General features: G+C 34.1%; 1 pseudogene; it reads left to right on the forward strand.

The window, feature by feature from the left end:
* The window catches only part of LOC114027608, a 10,963-nt pseudogene extending 3,077 nt beyond the window's left edge, over positions 1-7,886 (forward strand).
* The last annotated feature ends 583 nt before the right edge of the window (positions 7,887-8,469 follow it).

The raw sequence follows: 8,469 nt of genomic DNA on the forward strand, positions 1-8,469 counted from the left end.
TATCTATCTATCTATCTATCTATCTATCTATCTATCTATCTATCTATGTATCTATCTATCTATGTATAGCTATATATATGTATATATAATTTTTCCTCTCAAACTACCCTAGTACTGACAAAGGTCTCAAGAGTTACAAATATCATCTTTCTATGCAGGAATGTAAAGAGTTCAACCATAATAAGTTTCTTAAGATTTTCTCTTTCCTGTTTACCTCTTCATGTTCCACTTGAGTCTTGTCTTTGAAAATCAAATTTTCTATTCAGCTCTGGTCTTTTCATCAAGAATGCCTGAAAGTCCTCTATTTCACAGAATGACCATTTTCCCCCCTGCAGGATTATACTCAGCTTTGCAGGGTAGGTGATTTTTGGTTGTAATTCTATCTCCTTTGCCCTCCAGAATATTATATTCCATGCCCTGTGGTCCCTTCACATAGATGTTGCTAAATCTTGTGTTATCCTGGTTGTGTTTCCATAATACTTGAATTGTTTCTTTCTGTATGCTTGTAATATTTTCTCCTTGACCTGGGAACTCTGGAATTTGGCTACAATATTCCTAGGAGTTTTCCTTTGGGGATCTCTTTCAGGAGGACATCGGTGGATTCTTTCAATTTCTATTTTGCCTTCTGGTTCTGAAACATCAGGGCAGTTTTCCTTGATAATTTCTTGAAAGATGATGTCTAGGCTCTTTTTTTGATCATGGCTTCCAGATAGTCCAATAATTTTTCAATTCTCTCTCCTGGATCTATTTTCCAGGTCAGTTGTTTTTCTAATGAGATATTTCACATTGTTTTCTAATTTTTCATTCTTTTGAATTTGTTTTACAGTGTCTTGATTCTCATAAAGTCACTAGCTTCTAATCGCTCTACTCTAATTTTTAAGGAAGTATTTTCTTCAGTGATCTTTTGGACTTCCTTTTCCATTTGGCCAATTTTGTTTTTTAGGGCATTCTTCTCCTCATTGGCTTTTTGTACCTTTTTTGCCATTTGGGTTAGGCTATTTTTTAGGGTGTTATTTTCTTCAGTATTTTTTTGGGTCTCCCTTAGCAAGCTGTTGACTTGTTTTTCATGATTTTATTGCAAAACTCTCAGTTTTTCTTCTACTTCACTTACTTGATTCTCAAAATCCCTTTTGAGTTCTTCCAAGGCCTGGGACTGATTCATATTCTTCTTGGAGGCTTTGGATGTAGGAGCTTTGGCTTCATTGTCTTCTTCTGGTTGTATGTTTTGATCTTCTTTGTCACCAAAGTAAGATAATGTAGTCTGACTCTTTTTGTGCTGCTTACTCATGATCCTGGCCAATTATTTGAGTTTTAAACTCTTTGTTACAGTAAAAGTCTGTTTCCAATGTGGAGAATGTACTGTCCCAAGCTTCAGGGGATTGTACAGCTGTTTTCAGAGGTACTTCTAGGGCCCTGTAAATTTTCAGCTCTTCCAAGTTGCTATGATAAGGGATGAGGTGTTTTCTCTCCACCGCCACCGCAAACTTCACTACACCAGCACTCCTTCTCATGCCAGGACCACCCCTCAGAACTGTAACCCAGATCTAAACACCAGCAAAGCAAGAGAATCTTACCTCCGCACTGGCAAAGAAATCCCTGCAATCATCTTCTGACCAGACCCTTGATTCCCCCTCAGTCTGTGGGCTGGAAGCTCAGGAAACAGCCATGGCCCAGGGGGTGGCTGAGACCTAGCTCCTTCTCTCACTGCAGTCACAGACTTTTCCCATTGACCTTCTAAGTTGTCTTTGGTGTTTGTGGGTTGAGAAGTCTGGAAACTGCCACAGCTGCCTGCAATTCAATACTCTGAGGCCTGATCCAGGGTCTCTGTGGCCTGCTTGCCCACGCCAAACTGCGCTCCTCTCCCTGCCAGGTGTAATATACCTTTCTGATCAATCATCCAGGTTGTCTTTGGCTGGAAATTTGTTTTGCTCTGCCTTTTTGTGGGTTGTGCTGCTTTAGATTTTGTTTGGAGCCATTTTTTATAGGTATTTGGAGGGGTTTGGGGGGAGAGCTCGAGTAAGTCACTGCTTTCCCTCCACTATCTTTATCAATGAGTTCCCTAAAAATATCCCCAGGACAAGATGGATTCACAAGTGAACTCTACCAAACATTTCAATAACAATTAATTCTAATACTACATAAAAAATTGGTCAAGAAGGAGTCCTACCCAATCCATTTTATGACACAGATGTGGTGCTTATAGCTAAACCAGGAAGAAAAAATATATATATATATACACATATACATATGTATACATATATAAACATGCACACACACACACTATATATGTATATATTATATATATAGGGAGAGAGAGAGCAATTTCCCTAATGAATATTGATGCAAACATTTTAAATAAAATATTAGCAAGGAGATTACAGCAATATATCACAAAGATCATACATTGTCACCAGGTGAGATTTATACTAGGAATGCATGGCTGGTCAAATATTAGGGAAACCTGTCAGCATAATTGACTCTAGCAATAACAAAAGCACCAAAGATCATATGATTATACCAATAGATAAAGAAAAAGCTTTTGACAAATACAACACCAATTGCTATTTAAAAAAAAAAAACAAATTAGAAAGCATGGGAATAAGTGAGTTTTCTTTAAAATGAAAAGTAGTATCTAACACCATCAACAAGCATTATCTATAATGGGGATAAGCTAAAAGTCTTCCCAATAAGATCAGGAGTAAAGCAAGGTTTCCCATTATCTCCATTATTTGCTACAGCAATAAGAGGAAAAAGAAATTGAAAGAATTAGAATAGGTAACGATGAGACAAAATTCTCCTTCTTTGCAGACAATTTGATGGTATACTTAGGGTATATACTTGGTATACTGTCCTAGAAAATCAACCAAAAATTAGTTGAAATAATTAAAAACTTCAGCAAAATTGCAAGATATAAAATAAATCCACATCAATTATCAGCATTTCTTTGTATTACTAACAAAAGTCCAGGAACAGGAAATAGAGAAATTTTATTTGACATAATAATAGACAATATAAAATACTTGGGATTCTACCTGCAAAGACAAAATCACAGACTATACGAGCACATTTTTATAAAATACTTTTCACACAACTAAAGGCACATCATTGGATAAATATTAATTGTTTATATTTAGGCCAAGCCAATGTAATAAAAATGATAATTATACCTGTTAATTTACTTATTCAGTACCCTACCACTAAAACTACCAAAAAACAGTTTGTAGAGCTAGAAAAAAATAATAAGAAAATGAATCTAGAAGAACAAAACGTCATAAATATTAAGGAAAATCAGTGAAAAATATGAAGCAAGGTATCCTAGTATTACCAGATCCCAAACTTTATTACAAAACAGCAATAATCAATACAATTTGATACTGGATAAGAAATAGAGTGGTAGATTAGTGGAAGAGATTAGGTACATAATGCACAGTAGTAAATGACCATAGTAATCTAGTGTTTGTTAACCCAAATATCCAAGCTTTAAGAATAAGAACTCATTATTCAATAAAATTGCTAAGAAAATTGGAAAGCAGCTTGGCAGAAATTGGTATAGAGTAGACACTATATATCTAAATAAGGCCAAAATGGGCCCATGATTTAGACATAAATGGTAATATCCTAAGCAAATTAGAGAACCAAGGAAAATTTTTTCTGTCAGATCTATGGATAAGAAAAGGACTTATGATCCCACAACAAAAACATACAATGTTGATTATATCGTATTTTAGAAGTTGTTGCAGAACCAAAACCAATGCAGTAAAGATTAGAAGAAAAGCAGGAAACTAGGTGGGGAGGGGTAAGTTTACAGAAAGTTTCTCTGATAATTGCTTCATTTCTCAAATATATAGAAAGCAGAATTAAATTTATAAGAATATGTCATTTCCCATTTCATAAATGGTCAAAAAAGAAATAGGCAGTTTTCTTTAAGAAGAAATCCAAGATGTTTATTATCATATGAAACAAATATTATTTATCACTGTTGATTAGAGAAATGCAAATTAAAAATTCTCAAGTACCACCTCACACCAATCAGATTAGCTAGTTGACAGAAAAGGAAAATAATAAATACTGGAAGGGATATGGGAAAAAAATGGGACACTAACTCAATATTGCTGGAATTGTGAACTGACCCAACTATTCTGGAGAGCAATTTGGAACTATGCCAAAAGGGCTATCACACTGTGCATACCCTTTGACATAGCAATAGCACTACTGGGTCTGTATCCCAAAGAGATCAAAAGAAAAGGACCTATATGTATAAAAATATTTATGGGAGCTCTTTTAGTGGTGGCAAAGAAAATAGAAATTGAGAGGATGCCTATCTATTGGGAATAACTGAACAAGTTGTGGTATGTTACTGTGATAGAATACTATTGTGTTGTAAAAAAAAAAATTAGCAGGATGGTTTCAGAAAAAAAAACTGGGAAGACTCATTTGAACTGATGCAAAGTGAAGTGAGCAGAACCAGGAGAATATTGTACACAGTAATAGCAACATTGTGTGATGATCAACTATGAGTGACTTAGCAATACAATGATCCAAGACAATTCTGAAGGACTTATGATGAAAAATGTTATCTCCCTTCAAAGAAAGAACTGATGGAGTCTGAATGCAGACTGAAACATAATTTTATTTTTATTTTCTTTATTATTTTATTTTTATTGTATTATTTTATAGTATTACATTTATTTTGTTATTTTATATTATTAATGTTATTGTTATTTTTACCATTTCTTATTTAATAATTACTATTATTCTTGCATTATTGTTTGCAACATGACTAAAATGGAAATGTGTTTTGCATAAATGCATGGTTATAAATGATATCAAATTTCTTGTCTTCATAATGTGTGTGAGAGGTGTAAAGGAGGAGAATTCAGAACTCATTTTTTTAATAAATGAATATCATAAATAAATAAAATATAAAATTAAAAAAAAGAATTCAAAAACCCAGCCCCACTGTTTACTTTATGATGAGATAGATCAAAGGAGAACATTTGTACCTACCAGCTCCTTCAATTACATTACTATCTTAAATTTTTTTTCAATTTACTTGATTATATTTACCACCAGCAAAATATAAGTTCCTTGAGGGCAAGTACTGTTTCACTTTTTTATTTATATATCCAACACCTCACACAGTATTCAGTAGCAACATATTATGTGCTTAATAAATTCTTGTTTAATTAAATTTAATTGTATTGCTAATAGGAAGGACATTAAATACAGAAATCTCTCTTTTGCTGATTTAGGCAGTGGTTTTTTTTTTTCACAGCTTGAAGGAAAATAAGTCAGGAACCAGTTGAAAAATATTGTTTAGTCAACTAAACAAATGCAAGGAAATTAGTAGTCTGGACGTTGACTTAAAAAAATCTTGGGTGGTCTAGCATAGAAACTTAACAATAGTCAGAAATCCAGATGCTACCTTGGAAGAGAAAACACAAGGCAGATGGTGAGCAGCTAAGGTCTGTGTGATGGCATGACTATGGGAAAGAGATAAACAAATTCTGAGCTAAACCAATTATCTCTTATGTAGTTGACTATGAAAAAATAGAAAACATGGAGATAATCAAAGGAAGTTAGAACAACCAGAAAGAATCAGTTTAACAATAATCTGTGATAAGATTGGAATTAAATAAATGTTCCAAGGCCTACCACATTCTTCCATGCAAGCAAGGTAAGCACAGACATCTTGAAGGATTTCCCTACTTCTATCCAGGTAAAGGACTACTTATCACACCAGTGGATGATTATCTCCAACCACCATTTCATCAAAGAAATCTGTTTATTAGATTAGATAAAAGAAGAAAAAATGTAAATTAGGACTGGCTCATTGATTCCATTTTTTTTTGTTTTCTTAATACCAAAAATATTTATCCATGCATTCATTTGACAAACATTTAACACAGGGCTCCATATTTGGAACTGTGAAGGATACAAAAACCAGAGTGTGTGTGTGTGTGTGTGTGTGTGTGTGTGTGTGTGTGTGTGTATGTATGTGTGTGCATGTGTGTGTGTGTGCCCTTGCAGAATTTTCAGTCTTGTGGGAGATAAGACACATACACAAATAAACCTGATATAAGGTAGAGTGTGAAGGATATGCTAGAGAAGTACAAATAATGTGGTATGATAGTTGGAAGAGGAAATATCATTTTTGACTGTGAGTATCAAGAAAGGCTTAATTGAGGAGGTAATAGCAGAAGGCTCACATAATTATAGATAAAGGAATGGGATGAGAGTATTTCAGGAGTTAACAAACTCATGGTGTCAAGTCATCAGCAATGATTTATTAAGTACCTGTTATATACCAAACATTAAAAATTACATGGTAAAATCAATCCATCAAATAAACACTTGGTAAGCTACTACTATGTGCCCAGCACTACTATAAGTGTTAGGGATATAATTAATAAAAATAAAAATAATTAACATTTATGTAGCACTTAAAGGTTTGCAAAGCACTTTACATTTCCTATGTCATTTGGCATTCACTACAATCCAGTTAGATAAGTGTTATTATTATCCCTCTTTTACACATGAAAAGCAAAAGTCTGAGAGTTTCAGTAACTTAGTCAGTGTCACACTAGTAGTAAGCAACTGAAGAAAGACTTGGACTCACGCCTTCCTGGCACCAAGACTAGTGCTCTGTTCATTGTACTGCCTACCTGCCTTTTTTTATCAGGGAATGACATTTAGCTGAAATATGGGAGATCAGACTGGAAATACAAGTTAGGGGAAAGTCATGGAGGGCCTTAACCTTCAGGCTAAGGAATTCATAACTTGGAAAACAATTGAGAACCATTAGAGATTTTGCACAAGGGGCATCATATACATGAAGAAAATTATTCTGTAAACAGTGTATAAGATATATAAGAGATGGAAAGATTGGGGTATGGTACATGAGTCATGATGCCATTTAAAAGTCCAATCCATCCAATTAAAGAGACAAGAAGTAATGAGCACATGGACTACTGTGATTACAGTGGGTTTAGGGATACCGTTTGGAGAGTGACCTTAAATTTGGACAAATTAGTCATTCTTCCCCTTAGATATTATGAATATCCTTATTAATCCAACTAACAGAGAGTCCTATTTCCTATCAGGATTATTTTATGTTTTGGGTGGTTTTACTAAATTATGATTTTTCTTCCTTAATGTTTTATTATGTGCTTTATAGATGGTTCTGTAGGGCAGGGCTTCTTAATTTTTTTTTCTACTCACAGCCCCTTCACGCTTCTGAAGTGACCTCATATAGGGTCATGACACACATTTTAAGAAGTGCTGTGCTCCTCTTCCCTTGACCCATCCTAGGTAATAATTTAAAAAAGTGAGATACACTCTTGATCCAGAGAACCCCACAAAATCATACAAGTAAAGGGGTTCAAATTTCTGGGTTCACTTCAAGAACACCCAAGAAACAGCCCAAGCTATCAAGGGCATGCTCATCCAAAAAGCTGCCAAGTATTTGAAAGATGTCACTTTGAAAAAACAATGTGTTCCCTTCAGGTGATATAATGGTGGAGTTGACAGGTGTGCCCAGGCTAAGCAGTGGGGTTGGACACAGGGTTGTTGGCCCAGAAAGAGTGCTGAATTCTTGCTGCATATGCTTAAAAATGCAGAGAGTAATGCAGAACTGAAGGGTTTGGATGTGGATTCTCTTGTCATTGAACATATACAGGTTAATAGGGCTCCCAAAATGTGATGGCATACTTACAGGGCTCATGGTCGAATCAACCCATACATGAGTTCTCCTTGCTATATTGAGATGATCCTTATGAAAAGGAACATATTGTTCCTAAACCAGAAGAGGAGGTTGCTCAAAAGAAAAAGATATCCCAGAAAAAACTGAAAAAACAAAAGCTTATGGCATGGGAATAAATATGACATTAGAATGCAAATAAAAGTGAAATGAAAACATTTGTTACAATAAATATTTTTAAAGTAAAAAAAAGAAGTGCTGTGCTAGGGTAGGTGGAGAGAATTAATATATTTGGGAATATAGTTAATATAAAAATATCAATAAAATTTTGGAAAAGAAAACAAATCAATAAATTTTCTTCTCTAAATACAGATGATAAATACACACATAAATAAATAATTTTAAAAATTTGACTTTTTTAAGGAAGGACATTAATTTCCCATCACTAAATGTCAAGTTCTTCTATCTCTTTTGCTTCAGGGATATGATTCTTAAATTCCCTGAGCAAACCTTGTATCGGGGAGAAGAAATTCCATCTCTAAATAAAAACAGCTCTTTTAAGTGATTTCTTCCTTTCATGATTTTTTTCTAGAATAGTTTTTCTGACTTTATCCTTTACCATATTACATTCTACATTGTAGTGTAAGTATGTATAGTGATACTATTTATTATAAGTATTTATAATCTCCCAGGAAACGGACTACTAGATCCTTCTTGGAAAGGGATATCTATTTTTTAATCTTTGGATCTTCAGTGACCTGACATTGCAT

This window comes from Vombatus ursinus, unplaced genomic scaffold (assembly GCF_900497805.2).
Source record: "Vombatus ursinus unplaced genomic scaffold, bare-nosed wombat genome assembly UNPS02014863.1, whole genome shotgun sequence".
In the NCBI taxonomy this organism is placed as follows: domain Eukaryota; kingdom Metazoa; phylum Chordata; class Mammalia; order Diprotodontia; family Vombatidae; genus Vombatus; species Vombatus ursinus.